Below are 27,292 nucleotides of genomic sequence, written 5' to 3' on the forward strand. Positions count from 1 at the left end.
GGCAGGCACAGTGAAAGCTTTGGCTCTAGAGCCACCAAGGCAGCGCGGCCTAGTGGATAGCAAACCAAATTAGGACTCAGGAGACCTGCATTCTAGTCCTGGCTCTGATCTGCTGGTTGAACTTGTGCCGCTCCATGCCTCAATTTCCCCAGCTATAAATGGTGATAATGATCCTGACCTTCTTTGTAAAGCACTGTGAGATCTATGGCTGAGGAGAACTACATGTTGTTATTATATTTGATGGCAAAGATCTTGGTCCAATGCTCACTGCACTGTAGCTCGATGGACACAGTTGTGACTAGCAGGGTCAATTAAAAGAAAGCATGTTAGTAAGCTAAAGAAATAGCCCCTGCAGTGGGTCTGGGCCAAGGACTCAGCTCAGAAGAGTGGGAAGAGTAGTGGGAGCTAAGCGGTGGAGAAAGGTCAGTGGATGGGGGAAGGAGAAGATGTCTAGCTACAAGTTGAAGCAGGGGATGGAACCAAACTGCAGATTGTCAGGAGGGTTAGGAGTCTTCACACGGACTTCACAGCTCTCTCATTTTGGGGTTGTTTGACATGCCTGGCAAATTTCATCAGTGAATAATTCTTCAGCCTGTGGATCCTTCATGAACAAGCCTTTGGGAGTGTTTGGGGCAGATCCTCAGCTGCTGTCAATTGCCATTGCTCCATTTTTAGTTCACTGGAATGCTGATGGAAAGCAAACATCTTGCAAATGCTCATAAGAATTTGTGCTGGGACGTGGTTTTGTGCCAGAAATGTTTGCCAGGCCAGCTTGACATCTTCCATTTCCCCACTCACCCAGTCAGGGAGTAGAAACAACACCATGTGATTCAGGTGACCAATTACACACTGGGAATAACTAAAAGTGAACCATCACGGATATATTCACTGCTACAACTCCTCCTGGCCACTCCTACAATAACAATGCATGTGCTTAACTTGATTTGGTGCCAGAGGGACTACTCTTGTAGACAGGACTGGGCCAAAATAAGTATGTGGCAAACAATCTGAAGACTGAAGTTTATTCAAGCATGGAAGAATTAATAAAAGTCTGAGTTGGCAGATAAGACGCAGGCAAAAAAAAAAAAGCAACATTTGGCAAATAAAATTCACTACAGAGACTAATATTGAAATGGTGAATCAGGATGAACTTAGGAAGTTTGTACTTGCAAAACATCATAATTACTAAGTTCAGAGTCTTAGACCTGTCTTGTTTTGTTGCATTCTTTGAGATCTACAAACCCGCATGTTTAAAGATAACCAACCAGGCTATTTTAAGTTAGGAAGGTTTAAATCAGGTATGTCCTTATTGACAGGGTCAGATATTTTTCATTGTCATGGAAAATCACTCCCTAAGTGATCAGCCATTTTTGTATTGTCCATAGAACATAACCGTGGAAAAAAATTATATAAAGGGGAAAAAAAGCCTTTTTTCGCCCCATCACAATTCAAAAACAGGCATATGGATTTTGCTCACACTTTTCAGAAACATTCAACTTAAGTTAATGAGCAATGACAGTAGTATATTAATTAGTATTTAGTAATAGCAAAAATTATGGATGCTATTTAGTTTTCCTGAACAACAGCAATCCTTTCTCCACCATATGTGCAATGCAATAGGAATGACATATGGCACTGGATAGGCTTTGATATTTTTCCGTTTTACACATCTGCGTAAAATCCTGTCTATTGACATTACTACAAGATTCTTTATTAAAAATTGTTGTGAATTATAAGAAGTTTTTAAAAAACTCTGTTTTTATGATGGAGGTTCTTGGTTATGTCTCCATTGTTAAAGTTGAGTTCTGAAATGGGCTTAAAATGGGGCATCAAGTCCTGTTTTTCTTTACATCTAGCTGGTCTTCTAGTGTGAAACAGTGCTGATTTTTATGCCCTCTGAATATTCTATACAGTTTTTGTTTGATGCCACTTCATAAAAATTTAACAGGAAGTGTTCAAAATTGGGCTGTGTCTGAAATTTGTTCATGGCAAGTCTGACATTTTCTGGTCAACTGGTACCTTTAAAAAAACAACAACATTTTGTATTTACTCAATGGTAGAGAGAGGCATCTTGAAGCGATCTGGTGCAACAGGTTTTTCTGTGTTTATAAATTAAAATTTATGGTAAATTTAAGCCATTATTTGTCATAACTGAAAGATTGTGCTCCAGCTGGTAGCTAATGGATAAAACTTGTTGCCAGATAAAATTTCTGTTGTACACATACAATTTTAGAAATTGAAATCAATCAATATTTAGTTGTGCTCTCAGACCTTACCAACAGAGGGCAGGGAATCTTTGCAGCATTCAGCAGCATGTAAATACACCTTTGCAGAGACCACATGTCCATAATAGAGTCCAGATTTTTTTTTAAAACCTCTTATATTTTAAAGGGATCAAGGTTAAGTGTGAGGTCCCTCACTTTTAAGAGCATGGAAATGCAAGTTATGGGACATCTCTTTACCATATCCTAATACCCATGCAGCATATTTCCACTGCCAGTGACAGACTCTGCGCTTCCACAAGGAACTTTCTTTTCTCTCTGACAAGGAAACAACCCATACACCACACACTACTCTCCCCCACACTCTGATACACAACCTGAGCTACATCGGGGTTGGCATACATGCACAGGTTACGTGTGCAGTGTAGCAGATGTTGGTCAGGGAAGCATGAAGTTATAATTAAGGTGTTTCATTCCTTTCTGAGGACACTGATTACTGCTGATCTTATACATTCATTTCAGCCCATGTCAGCCAAACTCAAAGGCTGAATGCTCCACCTATTTATCGTATGATGTTTTCAGGGGATGGGAAGGGGATTTTTCAAAATCTGGTGGCTAAAGTATTTCTGAACACAGTGACTGTCTCAGGCATTCACACCCAGTCTACATTCGGAATGAGCTACAGTATCTTCTGGGTGACCCAGAAGATACTGTAGCTCAGTCCGAATGTAGATTAGTACATGAATGCAAGGTATATGAATACTATACAGTGCTCCAACCTGGTAGTTCAGGGTGCTGAGCCTTTCAGAGAGCTGCAAAAGAGAACAACTGGAGATCAATTGGATTCCTTGTCTCCACTTAACAATGATTGTTATTTGCTTCCCATGGGCTTTGTGACAGTTCTCACATCTCATGCATTTACTGTAGAAAAAAATGTTGATGAAACTATTAGTGTTAGAGGAAAGGTATGAAAAATAATGAAAGGCAATGGTGTCATTTCTTTTCTGTTAGTACTTCTAAGAGCTGCATAACTGTCTGTTTAAGGTCTTTTACCCAATAATTAACATACCAAGGAGATCCGACTCCTTTCTCTGCCATCTGTTGATCTTGCTACGAAAATTGACTGGGAGCTTACGATAAGGTTTCCTCAGTGATTTGACTTTGCTGCACCATGGGAAAGTACACAAGGAAGATAAATGCTGGAAGTTAAAACTACATTAGCTTTTCAAATAGGTCACAGATTCTCCCCTGTGCCAGAACCTTAATATCACATATGGATTGCTTCTGAAGGCTGTCAGAGATGACAGCACAGCGAAGTAAACATCATCATTCTGGGAAACGGAAGGAGAGGGAAGCCCTTAGAGCTGGGGCAATCCAGAGTGCCTTTCCTACTCCTGAATCAGGCATAGTGCTGGGATGATGGGGCGCTTTCAGCGCCTTGTTTCAATTAACTAGTGTTCAGCAAGCAGGCTAAACCCAGTAGATTTATACAGCCCAGGAGGTCACCCTGAAAAAATAATTCTCGGGCCCAAATGGCTTAAAATTTAACATGTTTTAAAGGACCATATGGAACAAGTTACTGTTCCAGAGTAAAACAAACACTTGTCATTCACATCCAGTGTTATTGTTAGAAATATTCCATTGTGTGCATTTCTCAACAGTGTAAAATGTCTGGCCAAATCACGGGATAATGCCAAGGATCACCAGCATCCTGTGGTCTGCATCTATTACTATTAACTTGTATGTGTTGGCAATCTCATCATACTAACAGCAAATCCAGCTGTTGATTGCTGACTTGAGCTTGCAAGTACAAGGTCTTCGCTTTTAGTTTTTCTTTATGCCGAAGAGGTAACATCAGAAATTCCTCATGTCGTTCTTGCCAAACCATGACACAAACAGCAAGCTTAGAAGTAGCCACCACTGGTAGATACAGAAGTAAGGCTATAAACCCAAAACCAGCCTCTGACTGCCAGGGGTCAGGGAGGAGCTTTCCTATAATGGGCCTCGGCCCTAGAAAGACCAAGGTAGGGAGTGGAAAGACCCCTAGAGTAGCTGTGTCATCTCCCTGCTCAAGCAGAACCTGCACAAGGTGAGGAGCACTTTGTTCCCTCTCCTGTTATAAGCCCCAAGCGTTAGAGCTTCCACCCAGTTCCTTTGGGAGATTTCTCTACAGGCTATTTGCATCCTGGTAGCATCTCGGAACCCCTGTCAGGGATCAAGGCCCCATTGTGGTGGGTGCTATCCAGACAAATAACAAAGAGACCCCTACCCCCAAGAGCTCACAGTCAAGGTGTTAGGCCATTTACCTACCAGCGCCAGATGGGACTGAGCTGTAGGTGTCAGGCAGAGGAGGGCTTTGGGGGTGGGGGTTTAAAGGAAGATAAAGTGGTGGGTTTACAAACTTTAATTGTGAAATTCCTGATCACCAGAAGATATCTGTTCTCTTCTTCCTTTCATCCAGTTGTTCTGGTCAGTAGTTCTAGCTCCGTGCCCCGCCAACAGTTCCCCATTCCTCCTGGGGGTTCATGCCCTACAGGCATTGGCAAACTCCTGCACATGGCCCGCACACCCCCTTACTCCTCATTTAGTCAGTTGACACGAAAGTCATTATTAACCCTTTGAATCCTTCCTCACAAATCAGCGCCCCCACCAGCTCCCGGTTGATTTTGATGCTCTTCCCTAAGTGCCCTCCCACCACCCTGGTAACGCAGGGTGAGGGATTCAGGGGAATGTTTAGAGCTTCCTGCCTCCGTTGTCCTCAATTTGGGGTAAAGGGGAAAGATCTTCAGTGGGGAAACCTGGAATGTGCAAAAGGAAATACCAAGCGGGGGGAGGGGGATGAGGGAGCCGGAATGGCAAGAAAAGACCTCAGTAGGGAATAGAGGGGAAAACAGACTGGAAGAGGCAGCCGATGGGGGAGAGAATCCAGGGCCCATGGAGCTGAGGGACCAGTGTGGGAGTCTGGGGAAATAGAGAAAGGAGAACGACTCCGAGGGTCAGAGGGGAATAACTGTGGAGCCAGCAATTCCGGAAGGGAGACAGGGTGGCGGGAGGGGGTAGGCATCAGGGCGAGAGAGGTGGGGGAGAGATGTGGAGAGGAAGGTGAGATGGGAGGGGGAACGAGAGAAAGCCAAGGGAAGGAGGTAGAATAGGAAAGGGGACCAAGGAGAAAACAGAAATTAGGGAGAGGAGAAATGCAGCTGGGTGGGAAACAGAGAGCAGGAGAGAAGAGAATGATGGGAAAGAAAAGGAGGGGAAAAGCAAACACAGACAAGCACACACAGAGACATACACTGACACACGTGTGCATTAACACACAGAGACATGAACACACACATTCACACACACACACAGACATACACTGACACACATGCATTAACACACAGAGACATGAACACACATTCTCACACACACACACACAGAGACATACACTGACACACACGTGCATTAACACACAGAGACATGAACACACACACGTATTCACACACAGATGTACACCAACACTCGTGCATTGACACACAGAGACATGAATGCGCGTGCGCACACACACATATTCACACACACACACAGAGACGTACATGTGGACAGACACAGAGACATACACACATACTGAGACGCACACATGCAGACATATACACATACATGCATGCACACACACTGAGATGTGCACAGTCACATGGGGACACACACACACACACACACACACACACAAAAAGCTTCAGGGCTTGGAATGTGGCTGTTTTGCTGACTCTAGCCTGCAGTTTAGGTGGGGCCTCCCAGGGCAATTCATTATTTTGTATCATATTTAACGATTGCCAATCTTTTTGCCAGCTTGTTTGGGTAGGTGGGGTGCCAGTGACTTCTTCCTCTGGGGCATCACCAGCCTAGCTGCCAGCCCTGACACTTGGCACTGCCATGATGGGGTCTTGCTTTGCATTCCTGATCCCAGCCTCCTGCGCCCAGGCTGGACGTGCTGTTACTGTTAATGTGGCAGCTCCATCTACCAGAGAGGTAGGAAAAGCTTCTCTTCTTTCCCCAGTCACCCCTCTAGCTGCTCAGACGCAGACTGACAGCCTCTGCCAGGAGCACTATCTGGTGCTATTTCAGGAGAAGGATGCTAGCTGGGAGGCACGGCCTGGGGCCAGGATGTAGGTAAGATTGCAAAGGGACGGTTCCACATGTGAAGGTCTCTGAGGGTAATTCAACAGGCCCCAGGGGAGAGGGATGAGAAACTGGAAGCAATATAGCTGGCGCCATTCCTGCCCCAACAGAACACTTATTTCCCCACTTTCATGTCTCCTTCCAAGTGCCTGCTTTTGCTTTTGCTTTTGCTTCTCTGAGAAGAAAGGAAAACAAGCCAAATAAAAGTTCCAATGAAAATAAGGACAACTTTGTAGAAGAGCAGGAAGTGGTGGAGGATGATGTCACTGGTGACTGATTTACTAATTCCAGGAGAAAGCCTTATTTCTGTGGAGCACAGACAACCAGATGCACGTCACACTGAAGAAATCTCTGCCATTTCCAAGGAAAGCATTAGCTGCGAACGCAAAGGCTCCTGAACAGAGTGAGCAATCTGAAAGCACCATAGCGACTGGAGAGAGAGAGGACCTATTGCACCATCTTTGATGTCTGCCTGCCAATGTGAGATTGTTCTCTGCAGTGTATTCTCAAGGACTTCAAAATAATCCAAGTGAAGGAAGTCCCACCACCTCCCCTGGGAGACCATTCCAGTCTAAACGACCTCATTCTTAGGGAAATGTTCTTCATCTAGTCTAAATTTCCTCCCTCTGCTTCTAATTATACTCCCAACTCCCAATTCTACCTAGAGGCCAGGGCCCCACTGTACAAACTTATAATAAAGAATTTACACTCTAAGCAGATTCCTCTCTCTTCTTGGTGTTTGTCCCCATTTACTCCTTAAAGACAATATTAGTCACCCATAAGCCTCGCAACACACATTTTACGTTTTGAAAATCTTTCTGTATCAAGCATCCTCTCTGGGCCCTTTATCATTTGTGTTGCTCTTCTTAGAATTCCCTCCTGTTTGTAACTTTTCTGGGTTAAAGAGACACACAGAGCAGTCTGTACTGTGCCATACAAGGACAGAGTATTACCTTCTCTCTGTGTAACATGCGTGTAACTCAAAACTGAAGTGCCTTCTGACGGGGTGTTCACCCCGCACCAGCCCTGAATGGGTGAGGGTGGCTAGGTGGGCCAATTAGCCTTGTAGGCTGCACCTGGAGAAGGAGCCAGGGAGCAATGAAGATTGATTAAAGGATGATGCTCACCTGGATAGGAACAGATGGTGCTGGTATAGAGCCAGGTTGCTGAGGGCGGAGAGGGCCTGCAGGGAGGAGTCACTCTCTTGGCCCTGTGGGAAGGGCATACCCAGAGAAGGGTGGAGAAGAAAGCTGACAGAGGCAACATAGGAAGCAGCCCAGAGAAACCGCCACGTGTGGGACAGTGCAGACCTTAGGCGCTGGTTGTAGGGATGAGGACAGGTTGAAGAACCATTGGTTGGCCACCCTCTAGGATGTCCTCTCCTGGAAGTATGGAATCCAGAGAATGCTTTCTAGATCTGCAATATACTGCAAGACTACAGATTCCCCGCAAATACATCCATGCCCTGAAATTACCTACTTTAACACCTGGTAGTGCCCTGGAGATTCAAATTCTTGGGGCTGAACCGACTTTTTAAAAATAAAACTGAAGTTTTTTTAAAAGCGTGAGCGACAGTTAATGCTGAATTTGGGATACAAGGATTCCACCCGCCTTTCGTCAACCCCAGCCATAGGGCTCTGCATTGATGGACAGAATTTTGGGGCTACACTTCCCTTCTGAGGTTGTTGACCCAGATGTTACTCAGCTAGTAGGGTCACTCTTCAGCAATGCAAAACTAGCCCTGAGCCCAAAGGAGAAAGGATGGTCCAATGGTCAGCACCTTAGCCTAGTACTAGGAGAGGTGAGTTCAATTCTATCCTCTGCCACAGACTGGCCAGGTGACCTTGGGCAAGTCACTTATTCTCTTTATGGCTCAGTTCCCCCTCTGAATAATGGGGCAATAGCACCGACCAACTTCCCAGGGGTGTTGTGAGGATAAATGCTTTACAGGTTGTGAGGCACCCAGATAATACAGTGAAGGGGGCCAGATAAAGAGCATAGTTAGAAGGGCTGAGCACTCTAAAGTCCAGGATTGTGGCTGGGCAAAATCTAGACTCCTGAATGGCAGCCCAGGGAACAGCCCCTGGGCCAAGTCATGTGAGGCTGTTGCAACTACTCTATCACACGTTGCTCCCTGGGATTCTTTTACAAAAACCTTTGCTCTTTAACCCATATCAACATGCAGCATTGAGGTGCTTCCACATACAGGTCAGATCATTCCTCAGGGCATTAGGGTAGGAATTCAGGGCCAGGTCCTCCGCAAAATTTCAAACTTGACTAGTGACCTAGGTTGATTTATACTAGCTGAGAAACAGAGAACTGTAGGGCCCTCAAGAGGTCATCAAGTCCAGACCTCTGCACAGATGCAGGACCAAGTAAACCGAGACCTTCCCTGACAGAGGTTTGTCCAACCGGTTCTTAAACTCCTGCAGTGATGGGGAATACAGCCTCCCTTGGAAGCCTGTTCCAGAGTGTAACTGCCTTGAGAGTTAGAGAGGTTTTCCTAATATCTCACCTAAATCTCCATTGGTGCAGGTCTGGCCTTCTGCAGTAGTAATTTATACTAGAGCACAGTACACATTCACCTTGATAAATCAGTCCATCAGCCCCAGCCCCAAGCAGCACAAAGAAAAGCCGTGATCACAATCTGCAGCTCCACCACCACCGCTTCAGTGGCAAGTCCTTTGCTCCGAGAGGGACCCACTGCCAAACTGCTGCTGAAGACCCGGACGTGCCACCCCTCACCGTTAGTTGCCCCAAGCAGCTACTTGCTGGGCTGATCAGCCCTTGCAGAGAGCACACTGATCATTTGTGTTGTTGTGGGGGAGGGATAGCTCAGTGGTTTGAGCATTGGCCTGCTAAACCTAGGGTTGTGAGCTCAATCCTTGAGGGGGCCACTTAGGGATCTGGGGCAAAAATTGGTCCTGCTAGTGAAGGCAGGGGGCTGGACTCCATGACCTTTCAAGGTCCCTTCCAGCTCTAGGAGATTGGTATATCTCCAATTATTACCTTCTAGCCAGTCCTTCAGCCACCCCACTGGCCAGGCTGTCAGTGGCACCAGACACCCAATCAGCATAATGCATTGCAGCCTAGAACTCCTGAACAATCCACCAAGCTCAGTTGCCCAAGTAGCTGGGATTACAGGTACATGCCACCACACCCAACAGTACACTCAGTTCATGTGGAAAAACTTAAATATATACTCTAAAGCATGACAAGTCTGCTCTCTTCTATGTGATCCAAACTATAATAGGGGAATATAGAGGATGGAAAAATTTCTCTAAATCAAATAAACATCAGGTACTTTACGTTTATTTAAAGAAAGGCCACCATGACAGCCACACATGATTAGCACACACTGGGAATACACTTGGCACTAAACAGAACAGACGGCAAACAGCTCATACTGTCATCTATGCATTGCATCTCTTTTGGAATGCCAAGTGCCTCATTTACATATAGATGTTACACATTGCAAATCTGAGCTCTCCTACTTTGTTATTCTTTTGGGAAAACTGGTTGTGTTCAATTAAACCCCCTCCTCTCATCTCCCCAGCTTTTAGGACTGTTGCACTTCAGCTAAAGTTACGACAACTCGCTGTAGTTAGTTGAAAAGGGCTGCCTAGCTCATCTGTGCAGGAGACAGCAGTTTCTTGGAGGCTGTGGAACCAACTTCCCCAAGAACTAAGAACCATCACTAACCTCACTCTACTCTGTTCCACATGCCAGGAGTATTTCTTTACCTCTGTCTCTAACATAAACACAGAGCAGCATGGATATTAAATAAATCCCCTAACCTTCCACTGCACACACTTGTTCCTGGGGAAAGGAAAAATGCACCACATGTAATGAGTGTTAGTCATAGCGCTTAATGCATGTTTGGAAGGTGCTTAGATAACGCAGCAATGGGGGCAATATAAGAACCTATGTAGAACAGGAAAAAATCCAAAACCTGGACAAAGGATGTACAAAGATCTCAGCTGAGGAATGGATTTGTCCATAGAGATGTATGTGAATCTGTGCAAACTATTCTCTGGCTTTTGAAAGGAAAACGAGAATGTTTTCAAACTCTTTTCCAGGATTTAGGCTATAAATATTTTATTCATCTGAAGGGTAAGGGGAAGAATTGGGATTGCTTTAAACCAGCCTCAGTTTGTCAAATTCTCTTGCAATGGTTTCATGCTGTGGTGTGTTTGTTTAAAGGATGCAGTCACCTAGGCTGCCATGATGTCATCATGCTCAGGCTAGTTCTCTGGCCTGCATTGTGCAGGAGGTCAGACTAGAGGATCACAATGGTCCCATCTGCCCCTGGAAGCTATGAATCCTGTATCTCTCCCATTCCACAGGAGACTGTGCAGTTTGCATGAGCAAAGGGACCAGCTCTGTATGGCTAATGTAAGCACATCATCCCACGAGTTTAAACAACGGTTGAGATTTTCGTAAAAGCCTCAGTGATTTAGGTGCACAAGTCCTACTGACAGCACCCCTAACTCACATAGGCACATTGGAAAATCCCACCGGACACAGCTGAGCTGAGGCGTTCCAGCTATGCAGACCAACATTTTCAAGAGAGACAAATGATACTTGGTGCTCCACTTACATGGGGCTGGACCAGGGCCGGATTAACCTTTTGTGGGCCTGGCTCCAAACATACCTATGGGCCCCCATGGAGACAATGGAGCATGGTGCAGGGAGGTCAGTCCCTAGAGCAAGGGGCCAGCCAGAGTCAATGGGGCATGGCAGGGTTGGCCCCGCTCTGCCCAGCCCAGTGCAAGGGCACCATTTACAAACCGGCATTTGCCAGACACACACACTGGCCTACCCAGGCCTGTGCTGCCAGCGTGCCCCTTCCCCTTGGAGGCGGGCCCATGCCGTTCCACACAGCCCTCCCGCCCAACACGAACATCCCCCGCAATTCCCTATGGCAAGAGCCCCACTGGACCTGCTATGCCCAGCGCCCCCCGCCCCCCGGCCTCCTCCACAAATGCACAGCACCCTGCACAACACCACCCCTGCCCAGCCCCCTGCCCACAGCCCCACAACTGCCCAGCACCCCCCACAGAACCCCCACTCCCTAGTGCCCCAACACACACATCTTCCCCCCCCCTCACAGCCCAGCACCCCTCCCCAGACTCCCCACAGACCCACTCCCCCAAACCCTGTCTCCCAGCTGTACTCACCAGCCCTGCTGAGAGGTGACTGTGTCTGCTGGGCTGAGGCGGCAGCGCAGCAAGGGCTGGTCCCGGGGCCGGGAATCGCTCCAGCTCCTCAGGAGCGGCACGATCAGCCAGGCCAGGGCCTGCCCCAGCTGAGCTCCCTCAGGGCCCGCTTGCCTGCAGGGGCCCAGCCAAGCCCTCCCCGCAAACTGACCGAGACTGGCCAAGCTTCTGCACCATCCCAGGCGGCTCAGCTCTGGGGAGACAGGAGGGGCCCCACAGGTGGTGGGAAGCAGAGACTGCCCAGAGCAGGAGGTGCCCTGGGGTCTGGCCAGGTGGTGGAGAGGAGCCGGTGGGTGGGGCCAGGGGGTGGGGAGGAGCCCTTAGCCAGCCGGTGGGCAGGCCGAGAGGAGCAAGCGGTGGGTGGGGGAGCCTGTGGGGTCTCAGGGCGCAGTGCAAGCGGAGCAGGCCGGGGCCCCTTCTGAGCATGGGCCTGGCTCCATGGCGCCATTGTAAACCGGGCACTGTGCTGGAGAATCAGAGTGCTGAGCCCCCGCCTGTGAAAATCAGGCCCTGTGATTGGGGGCCCACCCCCACCAACGCTGATGGGGTTAAGGTGCTAGATGGGCCAATTAACCACACAGGCTGGACCTGGAGGAGAGCCAGGGCTCAATAATGTTTAATTAAGGGTGAAGCTCACCTGGGCAGGCACGGGTGGGGCTTCTATAATGCTAAGGAGCTGAGAAGAGAAGTGGGTAGTAGGCCGCAGTCACTTCCTGAGAGGAAGGAGGTGTGCTGGAGGTTCCCGGGTCTGGCAAGAAGCCACAGGGGAAGGAGCCCTGCGGAGCGGAGGAAGCTCGGACATGCGGGCAGATGGAAGGAGGCTAGGACGGAGCCCAGGCAGGTAGTAACAAGGTCTGGGAGTAAGTAGAGCCCAGTTGTGGAGCACAGGGTCCCTTGGCTGGAACCCAGAGAAGAGGGCAGGCCTGGGTGCCTCTGCCAGCCGCTGGGGAAATGGCACAGCTTTGGACATAGGCTGGGGGGCTGCCTGGACCGGCAGAGGGACAGCTTGTCCTGAGAGACATTGATAGAGAGCCAAGCCACAAAGAAGACGAGGACCCTGGAGGGTGAGGCTGAGACGACAGGCTGGGCGACCGCAGGAAGGGGTGTCCGACCAGCAATGGCCTAATCTCCAGATGAGCCATGAGGCGCACGCCAACGGTGAGTAGTGAACTCCGCTACCCTTTAAGGAGTCTCAGCCAAACCCTGCAGCATCCAAAATCACAAGTCAGATGCTGGCGACTAGGTATTAGCTGACTTTTCTGTTGCAGTTTCTATTATGCTAGGGTCTGGTGCTGCCAGCGGAGCTCTCAGCAGCTTTCTGCCAGTGCTGTGCAAACACACTAGGAGGAGACACTCCTCGCTCCAGAGAGCTGACAAACTCAATAGGCAGACAGGAGGGTGGTGGGGAGAGAGACCAAGAGGGGGAAGTGATTTGCCCAAGGTCACTCAGCAGGGCAGTGTCAGAACCACGTTCTCCTGACTCCAGTCTGGTGTTCTATCCACTAGGCTGCACTGCCTCGTTGTGCACTTAACTAGCACAGGCAGCCTTCCCAAGCCACCCTCGAGAGCTCAGCCATCACTGGCGTCTGTGAAACTCTTTGTGTGCTATTTCACAACCTCCTGCTATGGATCCGCTGACAGGCTGTGAAGTGAAAGCATGCTAAGCTCTGGCTGAAGCTGGGGAAAGCTGCTGTCATTTTTTCCCCCACCTATCTTGATTTCTGTGCTGTGCTCCCCTGGAGCAGGATTTGAACCCACTGTAGCAAAGGTGAGTTTAGAATTAAGCTGGGGATTGTAACTGCACTCTCTGCCCAGGGGCTTTCGAGCCTTCCCGGGGCTTACAAGGGACTGACAAAGGCTTAGAGAGGCTTGATTGCCTTCTGTGTAATATGTGTTGTGTGGGCATGAGGTTCATTACAACACAATGGTGCAGCCCAACACTCAACTGCAAACACGGTGTGACTATCCATCTAGCTCAGACAGAAGTCATGGGCTTGCTGCAAGAACCAGTGGCCTGTGCTATGTGGGTCGTGGGACTCGGTGCTCACAGCAATCCATAGATTTCCAGGCCAGAAAGGAAGAGAATAGTTTTGCTCACCATTTCAAAAAAAATTCTCAGGATCCCAAATTATTTTGTGCAAATCTCTGCTGGTTCAATTTCACTTTTCAAAGCCAATGCAAGCGGAGTCTGGCATGAGTTTGGGTTTCCAGCTAGATGTTTGAGACCTTTGGTCTCATAATTTAGCAGGATCACAGATGCATCTTCAGTTTCATCTATCTGTGTCTTTATCTATGGTTATAAATACTTCACTGTGGAACAGTTGATTGCTACTAGACACAAAACAAGGAGATGAAAAATTATGCCACTGAACACTACCTACGTAGTACTCCTTTCCCAAGCACACCCCTTTCCAAACCATTTCCTCCCAGTGCTTAGTTGTGGATCTTTAGTGTAGTGCTTTGTTGTGTTGCAGTGGGGCAGTTTGCTAAAGGCAGCAATAGAAGATTCATATCCCTAGAGGACCAGTGAAAGCTGCAGCCACTGAGGGGAAAGATTTTATCCATCAGCCGCTGCACGTAAAACCTTCTGTTAAAGGATAAAATCTGGCAGAAAGGTGTAGGCACTGACTGAAATTGTTTTAAGTGTACAATGGAGAATAAACATCCACTTTTGGTGAATAATAGCTACAAATGAGCCTCAATCCAAATATATTTATTTAAAAAAATTACTCATTGCTTTAAATCTCCTCAAGATTAATCTCTCCACCAACTCTTCTGTAGATGTTTTCTAAAAAACATCAGTGAACAAAAAAGTGTTGGACTGCCACGGTCACATTTCATCCACAACCCAATTTCAAACATTTCCTATTAAACGTGAAAAGAAACACAAAAAACAGCACAGAATATTCAGAAGGAATGAAAACCTAGACTATGTGAAATTTCACATTGAAAGGTCAGTGAAATGTAGTGGGGAAAAAATAGGAATTTATGCCCCATATTAAGCCCTTTTCAGAACACAATCTTAACTATGGAGTCACAAACAAATGTGTCCATTATTTTATTTTATATATATATCTCCTCCTCCTCGTCCTCACCTGTATATATATATAGTGTACAGGTGAGGACGAGGAGGAGGATGATTAAATAAATTCAAGGAAAAATAACTGTTTGTGAACAAAAATATTCAAGACATTAGGGTGAAACGATCAATATTTTCCCTTATCTCTCAGTGCAACCTTGGGAGTATATTGTTTTCAGTAATGTTCATGATATTATTTTCAGTTCTTTCCATATAATTTTACTTAAGATGACTTATTATTTTTTCCAATCTATTGGCCACCTGAAAAATGAAAACGCTTCTTTACTTATTTGTAGTAGGAGGCTGAATATCTCATTATAACACCTAAACTGACCCAGAAACCCTGTTTTGTAGCCTTGTGACAATAACATGATTTAATCATAGGATGCAAAACAAACAAGATTTTAGACTAAGGATGCAAAACCCTTTTACATCCAGTTTAATCAAATGCTTTCTCTCTATAGAACACATTAATTTATGACAAAGGTACATATCTGCTTTTTGGCAACGCACAGGCTATTCTGCTAACGTAATTTAATGTTAAATAGATATTGGTTTGAAGGAAAACCATTTCTACAGAGCTTTATGCTCCTGAAATATTCACTCCAAGAGAAGGGTTGACACAATAATGGATCCAGCTGTTTTTTGGGGGGTTGACACTCATGGTTAAAACCATATGAAAATCTTTGCACAGGATGTAATCAACCTCCTATTTACAGAGAAACATTGAGAAATTGCCTTCAAGTGCCAAGAAATACAAGTAGTTTACAAATCTGTTCTTCCTAATGTCCACTCAGCTCAATCCACACCATTAAATGAGATGCATTTCTCAAAATGAAAGTAGGACATTCAAAAGCACAGGAAAAAACACACTATTTTTATATACAGTATTTGATACATACAGAAAAGAGGCAGACCCTCAAAAATAACAGCACACTCTCAAGGCCCTATCATGCTGAAGGTTTAACATCAGTCAATTCATAAAAGCCCAAATAGCAGATGATCAGTGATAAATTGCTAATTTTGCAACATTTCTCTTTTGGTCAGTCAAAGTTTCCGTTTCTCTAGCTGCAATCCTGTTCAACTCAGTACCTCTCCTTCAGAGATCCCAACCAAAATCTCTCTTCAGACACCCCATAGCCCCAGGTGCACGGCTTTCCTTAGGAGATCAGGGAAACCCAATGTCTAAGCTATATATTCACAGAAAACACTTGCATTGCTTTTCACTTACCGCTGTCAAGTCTCAGTAGCTGTGTGCAAGGCTGAATGGAAAAAGGACCTCGTACGATAGCGTCTCTAAATTTACCCGAAAGAAAGGAGCTTGTCCTTTAAGTGTCTCTCAACATGGTTTGCATAGCTGGATCTCAGCTTATCTGTGCTTTTCTGCTTTTGCTTCCATACATGGATCTGTTCCCAACAGTAACTCCAAGCTGTCGAAAAGAAGCTATCTGGCAGCTTTCAGCTTCATCCAACACAAATGATGATTACAAAAAAATCCTTTCTGCTTGGTATTTTTACACCCCCGACCCCCTGCCACAATGTCTTTTTCAAATTAACTTGAAGATTACATATTTCCTTTTCAGTGCATGCTGAACAAATCCTTGCAGACTAGTATATACAACCATAAAAACTGATGCTTAGGTTTATATTGTACTTAAAATGGCTTCAATCTCATGCAAATCTTGACTGTTTGCCCACACCTTCTCAAAATATTTGCACAGTAATTGTTAGGATGGGGTCAATACAAATTACAAAGACAGACACTTTCATTTTTTAATTTAAGGGTTCACATCTCTTTATTTCCAAGATATACTTTTCACTTTCCTTATAGGTCAGGGGTTTGTATGTTTGTACCTTGGAAGGATTTCAACCTAATATATATCATGTCTGTTGCAGCAGAATGTTAAGAGTCACATATTTGAGGAGAGACAGAGAGAATGCACAGGAGAAATGTGACAGACAGCTCCCAGATTAGTAACAGTAGCAGCAGTTAGCATTCCACTTGATACTACAGTAGCCACATTGGGACGTATAAATGCCTCAAACCTTGAAGAATGGAAACCACAGTTTAGGAAAGTCCCAGCGCATTTGTCTATAAATAAAGGAGGGAGGGAGGGAATCCTCCTCTTTAGTCACCCCCTTGTCTGCTCACATTGGGAGGGGTGGACCCAGCCCTATGCCAATATGATGTTCTAGTTGCAGAGCTCAACATCCAGTGCTGGGAAGTGAGACATCTAAGGTAGAGCGTATAACCTTAACTCTGCCCCTCTGCTGCTTGGAAACCCTAGAGCATTCAGAAGTGCGCTACGTAAAGCAATGGGTGCAGTGCAAAGACCAGTTAGCTGTGTAAAGATTTGGTTATATCTGTCTGGTGCTGTCCGGATTGCTACCTATATTAGGGCACAGTCCTGCAAGGTGCTGAGCACTCTGGCCTGAGCCAGCAAAGCACTTAGACACATGTTTAATGTGTAGTCCTACGGAGGTGAAGGGGACAAAGTTAAGCAGGCATGTAAGTGCTTTGCTGGTTCAGGCCAGGGTGCTCAGCTCCGTGCAAGACTGAAGTTTGCTTTGCTTCTAGGGCCACGCATGACCCCCATCACTTATGTATCTTGGCACCTCACAGTCTTGAATGTATTTATCTTCACAGCAATGCAAGGTTGGATCATCCTTCCATCCTACCTACTTCGATACCGTGGCCCACACCCACACACACTGGGGACCGATCCACCATCAACCCTCCACATCGTCCGTTAAAGGGGAGGAGTATACTGGGACATGTTAGAGGGTGGAGCATCCTCCAACCTGCCTCTCTGGAAGTTCCAGTTTGCAGAGCCCTGTAAGAAAGTGCCTGCGGTTCCCCAGTGCACATGGGGAGGAGAGAGGCGCCAGGGCTCACATTTCTCATACCGTTAAAAGCAAATCTCTGTCAGGCTGGGCTCTCCTGCTTTGAAGAGCATGTGGTCGAAGAAGAGACAGAAAGGGGAAGAGGAAAGGAAGTGGGGGAGACAGATCCAGTCCAGCAAATGCAATATTTGTATCCATGTTCACTTGCAATTTAAAATACATACTAGACAGTGAGAACCAGCCTCTCACTCAAGCCACTATTAACTGGTGGGTGCTTTGTGCCCCGCACAGGGGGTCCAAGAGATGTGGAGGAGGAGAGGGTAGTGGTCTAAGCCAGTGGTTCTCAACCCATGACCCAATCAGCACACAGCTGCGACCCATGTGACATCCTCAGGGCCAAACGAACAGTATATATATTGTGTGGATGCGGCCCATGCAACACACAGAGAGCTGCATATGCGGCCTACAATGGTAGATAGGTTGAGAATCACTTGTCTGCGCTAAGGGATCCATTCAGGCAGAAGGAGCAGTAAAAAGCATAAAGATGTTCATGTGTGAAGCTGGCACTGGTGCTGTAGGCAGAGCGGGAGGGACCACCAGTGACGCGGGAAGAGAGAAGAGCAGGTGAAATGAGGCACTTATTTAGATGCCTAAAGATGAATTTAGGTGTCCAACTTTAGGTCCTGTGTGTTGAAAATTCAGCCGCAGGCCTGGTCTCTCTGATTAGCTGGGAGGAAGAAGAAATGATTTTTTTTACTCAAGCTCTTTCACACTCTTGGTTCTTTGTTTGTTCTAAACATCTGTTGAACTGAAGCACTTGGTAGAGGAGACAAGGGATTCAACACCCCAACTCTGCCATTAAGGTCTAGGCAAGCTCCCCATCGGTGTGTCTGAGAGACCCCCTAAGGATGGGGCCAGGACAGACCAGGCCACATGGTGACAAGACACTGCCATATCCTGCCTCAATGTAGAGGGATGGACTGGACCTCCTCGCATACCTCCCAGCCCTGCCACTCTAGGGTTCCATGCTGTGCATTGCTGTTAACGCTCCCCCATGTTCTCACAGGGACAGCTTCCCCCCCATGAGCAACGGAGACAGGATAGTTCCTCTCCTTCTCCCCACCCTCTCCCCTGTCCAGGCAGGCATTGCAGAGGCAGAGGGGTGAAGAGCCTCTGCAGCTGCCCCCCAGCCTGGAAGGGGTAAGGGGACTGCAGTCCCCCCAGCCCTGGGCGTGGGTGGGTGGGTGTATGTGTGTGAAGAGACCCAGGAGGGGCAGAGGTAGGGTTGGGTTGGGACAGGATTGATTTGGAGGCAGGATTAAGTGCTAGGCAGGGGCTAGGCAGACATGGGGTGAGAACTCTTGCAAAATCCCCCTACCTGGTACATGGGGGAGCATTAGCAGCACTGATAGTTCCCAACAGATTGGTGCATACCGAGGGGGACTGTGACATTAGTGCTGGCAAACTTTATAAAAATACGCACCTGAGGGTGAAGAGAACTAACTATATAAATAAGGCCCTGACCCAGCAAAGCACTTAAGCCCCTGTTTAACTTTAACCATATAAATAATTATTTGACTTCCATGGGGCTATTCATATGCTTAGAGTTAAGTGCTTTGCTGGACAGTCCATAGAGATATACTTGAACTAGCTTCATAATGGCTCAGTGTAAAGGAAGAAAGCAAGATGTGGCAGCTAGACATGTGGGGAAAATACTGCCTGATACTGCGCTTTCTGAGAATTAGTATGTGATTGTGCCCTTAGAAATTGTAGTGTAAAGCATCCATGCACAAGGGGCAGAGTTAGGGTTAAGCAGCCAACCTTAGCACTTGCATGTCCAAACTTCTGAGTGCTTTGTTAATATTCTTGTAATTTGGGTTTTAGTACAGAATGTGCAAAAATGTTGTCCTGTTTTCCATGGATCACTCTTCCATTTGTTATATCCCAGAAATTTGCTGGGAGAGGTGAAATTGGAGTCAAAGCTTACAGGTCATAAGGTATCAGGAGTTTTCGCAGGCAAATGAAAAAGACAAAATGTGTCACTCAAGGAGGATTTAGTAAAAAATAAACAGAGCAAATCACAGCAATACATGAAAAGGAAAAGAAGGAAAATGGCATTTACCTTTGTCGTCTTCAAGTTTCGGTTACCTCCTAAACTTAGTGGCAGAACAGAGGTCAAAACCCCTGATGCTCCAACCTGTGACTGCCCTTAATGATTAATGACTTAGCGCTAACATTGGCAGATCAGCAGCAATAACGGTTATAATAATACAGGGTCCAGTTGTACCACCCTTCGTTGTCCTGCATTCTCTGCAATGAATTCATTGAGTGAGAGTCTGCTCATATTGAGTCACTGTGGCAGATTCAGAACCAGAATGATCATTAATAAGGAGAAGCACTAATCGAAGACAATAGTTCAGGCCAGGGCTTAAATTCAGCCGGAGCAGTGTAGAGCCGAGCTCCGGTAAATATTTCCAAACCCCGTGGAGTTGTTATAGCATGTTGGGTGGGTGGGTTCGGGAAATGCTCTATGCCCTGGCTCAGGTCCAGTAATGTTGTTTCCCCAAAGGCACTTAGTAAGAGGATGTTTACTTCTAGCCTTCTTCATGTGTTAACCACATTCTCACTGACTGACCTCAATGGCAGTGTTACTGGCCTAAAATGTTAGGGATCAGATCCTCAGCAGGTGTAAACTGAAGAGGCTGCATTGAAATCAACAGAATGACACCACTTTACACCAATTCAGGTCCTGGCCCTATAGCTTGTTGTTAGCAACATTTTATCTATATCTTTTGTCCTCCTTTTCCCTTCCCCGCTCCCTCTGACTCTCCTGCCGGCTCGGCTGTCCCAGCGAGGGTGAGGCATGACAGACATCAGTACAACAGAACAGAGCAACGCTCTCTCTTCCAGTCTAAACAGAGCCCTTTCGGTGCTCGCTGTCCAAACACAGGCAGGCATGGGCGGCTGCAGGCTGCTGCAGGATGCATGAGGGCCGCTAGTGCCAAGAACAAGCACACTGCCCGTCCTGCCACTGGCTGTGTCTCTCTCTCAAGTCTGGAGACCAACATGGCTATAACAACACTGCAAACAAGCTTCAGCAAGTCAGGACCCTCTTTCAACCAGCTATGAACTAGGGCTTTCCTGGCCATGGCCTGGTTCCCAGGCCTCTCTCTCTGCACAAGAACAATGTGATTATTGCAGCTGTGAGGTAACAGGCAGCTGTAACACGCCAGCTCCATCCAGTCTGACATCACCACCTCATTTTGCATTTCCCCTGCAAAAGGCAGGAGGCTCAGAATAGGCCCGATCTCTAGCTGGAACTTCCCTCAGCAGAGATGGGCCTCTTTCCACCAGCAGAGGAGCAGGCCTGCAGGCTCATGGTGAAGACCCAGTTCCCTTTGTCTGAACTGATATTCACCGTGTCTTCTCCAATATTCACATTTAAGGGAACCCTCTGCTAAGATAGACAGCTGGGGACGTGCCTGCTCATGAGAGGAGATGCATTACAGCCAGAGACCTTGATTCCAAGGCTCTCCTCAAAGTGCTTAGAAAAGGGCAACTGGCAAAGATACCCCCCCCCCGCTAGGAACTCTTATTTCATGACACCATCAACCCTTCGCACCCCTGCAACTCATGTCACTCCAGCTTTGAGTTGCTACTTCGATAGCCACCTTCCCTTGGTTTCCCTGTGCTCCTGCAGCTCTCCGACCTGTTTGCCGATGCCTCCTTTCTCATTTGTAAAGAGGATGGCAAAGCTGCTCACTCTCTACATGGTGAATATCAAGCAATGCACCTTTCACAATCTGTTTAAATAGAGACAGTTGCTTGCCAGGAGACCCTGTCATTGTACTACTCAGAGTGAAAGTGAACCCATATGTCCAGCATTTGCAGGTGTTTTCCAAAGACTGTGCTGTGGTGGTGGTTTTGCATTTATTTGTATATTTGAGCTCAACTCCAAGATGAATGTTTGCTGGAGGTAAAAGATGTAGGGCCAGATCCTCAGCTGGTGTAATTCAGCTACCTACACACAGTTTGATGTTGCTAGGACCATTTACACTAGCTGAGAACCTGGACAGCCAGGAGAAAGTGAACCCAGGATTCCTGTTGGGTTTTTTTCTCCCAGAGCACCGAGGCCTTGTCTACACTAGGAATTTACTTCAGTATAGCTCCATCTCTCAGGGGTCTGAAAAATCCACCCTCCTGAAAGACATAGCTATTCCAGCTGGACCAGCACTAGGCTGACAGAAGAATTCATCTCTCAGCTAAGCTACCACCTCTCAGGAAGGTGGATTACCTCAGGGCAGCAGTGTCCCCAGTAGTGCAGTGCTTTAAGGGGAGATGTACCATGAGTAGAAGGCTGAACTTCTAGGGCATTGTAATGGGGTTGGCACCCACCTCTCATGAGTGCCCCCTTCTGGTTGGGCATCTGCATTCGTTAGTGCTGTCAACCCCTTCTGGTGGGTCTCAGGTGGGTTTCAGTGACACAACACTCCAGATGAGTCACATTGTCCACCTGTTAACCAGCACAAACTCCTTCCGGGGTTATACAGTCCATGAGGCCTATTTCAGTACCCCTCTGGTGGTGTCTCTCTCTTGACCTCCCTGGGCTTTGGTCTTTAAGTAGTCCAGCCCTGGTATGGGGCTGTATCCCCAGGGCTTCCTCCCTGGAGACACTATCTTCCTGCAGCCCTCCCCAAGCTCAGTCCCTACTCAGTCCTAGCAACCAGCCAGGAGCTCCCTCAGTGCTCCCCTGGTCCCTGCTAGCAAACCACCTGTGGCCCTTCTTCTCTTCCAGGCAGCCAGGCCTGTAGTCTTTTTGCACTTTGGAGAAGATCAGAATTTTGTGACTTGGGCTAGAGCTAGGAAGCTGTGATGTCTATCCACACACTCACTCTCCAGGAATTGGGTTATCCCTGCTGACAGCATCATTTCTTTGGAACACGTTTACACTTGTCTAACATGCATAACCCTTCTCTCCCCCCTGCCCCATAATGCACAGGGCCAGCACAATGCTAGGCTGTGTACTTCGCATGTGTTTATTCCCTGGCGTGACATTCAGAAGCATTTGTAGATCATCTCCTGCTAGTCACAGGCTGATCCCGTGAGCAGCACTCTGGTGAGAAACAGGAGGATAAAAATGGTATTCTGTGCCGGTGTGAATGTTGGCTGAGTCTGGAGCACATGAACCAATCACTGCAGAGAAGGTACTTGACACAGCCATCAGCTTTGACAAGGCACCCTTCATCTTAGAGGACTGCACCGCAGTAAGGGGCACAGCCAGTGTTTGGGGAGCCCGAGACACAATGTTGCAACAGGGCCCCCATGACTTCCCTCGCTGGTTGTACCTGCAGCCTTCTCCTCTAGCCCTGTCCCATTCCCGCTGAGTGCTCCCTGGCATCTCCTCCTTGTCTGTCTGTCCCTTAGGGTTCTTACTCCTCCCAACCCTGCCCCAGCAAGACATTCCCCCTCAGCCAGGCTGCACACGCCAGGCACACATCTCTGAGCTTACAGGCTGATACAGAAGGTCTAGATGCTGACTGCACCACTGCAGCCACTGGGACGAGGGATAGCCCTGGACTGCCAGGCATTAACATTTGATGCATTTCAATATTTAAAGAGCTTGATAAGATAATTGAAGCAACGTGATAGCTGTTTAAATTATTTGTAGCATTTATGATGTAGCTAATCCACTCAAGGTGAATGATATTGTGGCTAGGATAAATGTATGGTCAATGTACTGTCCTTCATTAGTTTAAAACATCCCAGTGATTACACATTTGAAATTCATAATTAGAGACTTGTATCCTGCTGTCCGTGGACCAGATCCACAGCTGCTGTAAATGAGCAGAGTGCCATGGACGCCAATGCAGTTTCTAGAGCTGGCTGCATCCTTTCAGTGGAAAGGTTTCTCAGCAAACGACGGGTTTGCTGAAAATTATTATTATTGCAGAAAAATAATTGTCAATTAAAATAACAGGGTCACCATCACAAGCCTAGAAACTGCAACTAAAAGTCATTTAAAAAAAATATTTTTAGTTTCCAAAAAATGAAATGTAGTTTTTGTTTTTTGAACAAAAATCTGAGCTTTTTTCATGGAAAATCATGTTATGCCCTAGCTAGCTTGAGTAGCAACATCGCTTTACACCTGCTGAGGGTCTTGCCCAATATCTATAACACACAACCACTTCCTTTCCAGCTGTGATGTATGTTCCTTCACAAATAGGTCAGCGGTATACAAATGCTTCTGTTACAAATGGTTCAGGCTACGGTTGTCTCATGGAATTGTGGGTTGTAGATGCCATGCTACTAGCAAGTCTGGCTCCTGTACTCAGAGCCCAGTTGTTGCAACGCCCTAGCTGCTTGCATCCACACCACTCATGGTGGGTTTGTTCACACCACTGTACGTAAGAGCTGGAGATCATTTCTCTTACCTTTTTTAAGGCAATTTCTTGATTTGGCCCCCATAGCCATAATGTGTTGCACTTTAATCGCTTGCTCAGTGATTTTTGTCATTGTAGAAAGGTCTTATAGCTATCCACCAAGGTAACTCATCCCCAATACGTGTCTTAGTTCTGGAATGTTAGTTGGTTCATTCAATTCTCGAATTGCTTGTTCTTTCTTGGGGCTAGGGCTGATTCCATCTTTGGTCATTGTCTGTCCCCCAAAACTAGATTTGGGATAGGTAGAAAATGCATATTTCCTTGTTTACCTTCAGTCCAGGGTGTTTGACTAGGCTTAGAACTTTGAACGGTTTGTTGTGCTCTTCCAATGACGAGCCGAATATCATCCATGAAACGACAACTCCCTTTGTGTTTGTTAGCAGTTCTGCCATCCTTCCCTGGAAAACTTCAGGTGCCCTGGTAACCTCAAAAGGTAATTTTAGAGGGCATGATGAATGTAGTCAGTTTAGCACTTTCTTTGGCTAAAGGAATTTGCCAGAATCCACTCGAGGCATCCAGCTTGGAGAATACTGTAGCCAGGGCCGGCTCCAGACCCCAGCGTGCCAAGCACGCGCTTGGGGCGGCATGCCGCGGGAGGGCGGCAGGCGGCTCCGGTGGAGCATCCGCAGGTGTGCCTGCGGGAGGTCCACAGGACCAGCGGACCCTCCGCAGACAAGTCTGCAGGAGGTCCACCAGAGCTGCGGGACCGGCGACCGCCAGAGTGCCCCCCACGGCATGCCGCCCTGCTTGGGGTGGCGCAATTCCTAGAGCCGCCCCTGACTGTAGCTCCTTTCGCTTTGAGGATGAAGTTATCCAGTGCTGGGAGGGTGTATTTTTCCTCCCATAACTGGTTCATTAAGTCTTTTAAGATCCACACAGATTTGTATTTTTCCATTGTAACTGGTACCATTGAGGGGCACTGTGGCATTGGCATAACTGAGAATCTCTGAGCCAATCTGCTCCATTCTCTTTAACTCAGTTTCCACTTTATGAAGTAAGGGCATAGGCGCCTTGTGAGGTGTATGTACGCTGTATGGTCCAGCAGTGTCTCTTAGGGAGATTTGTACTGAGTCTCCTTTCAAATGTCCTATCACCAAATATTCCAGTGATTTCTTCCACCTGTCTCACTAGGCCCATTTTCTAGTCTGTCCATTGGAAAGGTTTGCCAGTGCTGTGTGTACTCTGGGGCACTGAAGAGTGGCATGCTGATGACCAATCTGTGTTGCTTTTTCCCCCCCTTCTGTCTGCAGCCTTAGTAGCTGTTTTCCTTCTGTTTCTGTTCTCCTCTGGAGCTAGCTGATTTCTGACACCATGTCCTGGGTTACTGGTACATGGTAGCTTGCAGGGCTGCAACTAGCAGATCAGGCTTTTGTGCCAGATGTGGACTGGCCACAGAGCTTCCTTCCCCAAGACAGAGAAATGCCAGATGTGTTCACTAAGATCCTTTAATGCTCTGCCAGGTATGGCTGCAGTGGCTTAAACAAGGTCTGTTACACACAACACTACCAAGTGACCTAACGATATATAATACAGATTAGCCTTCTGGTGCAACAGAAATATTATAAAACTCATGCACAATGGAAACAACTGAGTCATGATACAAACATGCTGTACGGTACACTTTAAACAGCTGGCAAAGAAAGCTGGAACGAATGTTAAGGGTTCCTATGCAGGACATAGGACTGTTCCACAGGATCAGTGGGTGCACAGCCTGGTCCTGTGAACCAGTCCAATCCCTGGTCACTAATCCTGCGGCTCGAGGTGGGAGCCAGAAGGGGAGGTTGGGGGTACCTCATTCTGCATCTGCTGCATTATTATTAATAATAATATTATTAATAATTATTAATAAAGATATTAATAATGATCATGTAGTAAGGCGTCGCACTGGGACTGAGATGAGCTGGGTTCAGTTCTCAAGTCACTTAATCTTTCTGTGACCCAGTTCATCCAGCCACAAAATGCAACTAATCAGACTTTCTCCCAGCTTTTGGCTGCTTTGTCTAATTAGACTACGAGCTCTTCCAGGCAGAGACTCTTCCTAGGGGTACATAGTCTGCCTTGCTGCAGCCGTGCTGGTCCCAGGGTATGAGCAAGACAAGGAGGGGGAGGTAATACCTTTCATTGGACCAACTGCTATTGGTGAGAAGACACGTTTTCCCTGTGACACTCGGAGTACATTGCCCAGCCCTGAGGAAAAGCTCTGTGCAGCTCAAAAGCTTGTCTCTCTCACCAACAGAAGTTGGTCCAATAAAATCCATTCCCCCCACTTTCTTGTCTGTCTATACATGAGCACCAAGCATAGTGGCACCCTGATCGCATGTGGGGTTTCCTGCTCTGCTGTACTGCCGATACTACATACCAAGGCAGCTGCTGCTATTCATCGAGCATGTATCAGCACCCAGAGTGGACGAGGTGCTTTCCAGACACCACAAGACAATCCCTGCTCTAGAGACCCACAAGGAACGGTGGGGTGAGGGGAGAGAGGGGCTGGAACCCACATGCGGACTTGCCATGGGGCAGGCTGGCTCACACCTGGCACTGCTCGGGGGGTGGGAGGTGCATGCGTGCTGGTTCATTTCAGGTTTGTGAAACGTGGTGTTCCACTGGCTGCATTGTCCAAGGGGACATCGGCGCAGTAGTGGGGGAGCGTCATTCCCACCGTGGGCAGACACACATGCACCAGCTCTGCTCCTGGTAGTGCCTAAGGATAGCAGTGCAGCTGTGCCCACATGGGCGAGGCACCCAAGTACAATCCCACCGCACCCCCCTGGGTACATACTGACGTGTCTAGCCCGAGCCAACGCCTTTGCCACCATGGCCACCCTGCCAGTTTTAGGTGCCAGCTTGGGCACAGTGAACACGTGTACATCCAACCAAGCTGGAAATGCCACCCCCCAGCTGTTCTGTAGAAATACTTCTCAAGTGGAGCTTTGCATCAGCAAAATGAAAACAGCTGTGGTTAATTGTATGCATTTTTCACATGTTGCATAGAATCACAAACCCACATAGCCCTGCTATGGCAAACACGGAGATGTATAAATATGAAAAAGATGAGGTTTTTAAATTTTATCAACATTAAACTAGAGGGACCTGCTGAAATGGCAGGAGATGTGAGGTGGGGCTGGAATTGCTTTTCTTATTCCCACAAATCGTGGCTCTGTGCAATATCAATAGGAGATTGGGGTTAGACATATCGCTTGTCGATTGCACAACTGTGATGATCACTCTTCTGTCAGAAAGGATTTCTTGGGCGCTTTGTCAGCCCCTGACACTGCAAATTCCTTTAAGCAAGGAATATTATTAATTCAAAGATTCTTTGCTACACTT

At 47.1% G+C, this 27,292-nt stretch overlaps 1 protein-coding gene across 1 annotated transcript in view; it reads right to left on the reverse strand.

Moving 5' to 3' along the window:
* Nucleotides 1-15,991, reverse strand: part of SLC8A1 (solute carrier family 8 member A1) — a 314,624-nt gene extending 298,633 nt beyond the window's left edge. Inside the window, exon 1 of the mRNA XM_039528183.1 lies at nucleotides 15,913-15,991. The gene's annotated coding sequence lies outside the window, so the exon portion shown is untranslated. The remainder of the gene's footprint in view (nucleotides 1-15,912) is intronic.
* Between the last annotated feature and the right edge of the window lie 11,301 nt (nucleotides 15,992-27,292).

Source organism: Mauremys reevesii, linkage group 3 (assembly GCF_016161935.1).
Source record: "Mauremys reevesii isolate NIE-2019 linkage group 3, ASM1616193v1, whole genome shotgun sequence".
NCBI classification, from domain to species: Eukaryota; Metazoa; Chordata; order Testudines; family Geoemydidae; genus Mauremys; species Mauremys reevesii.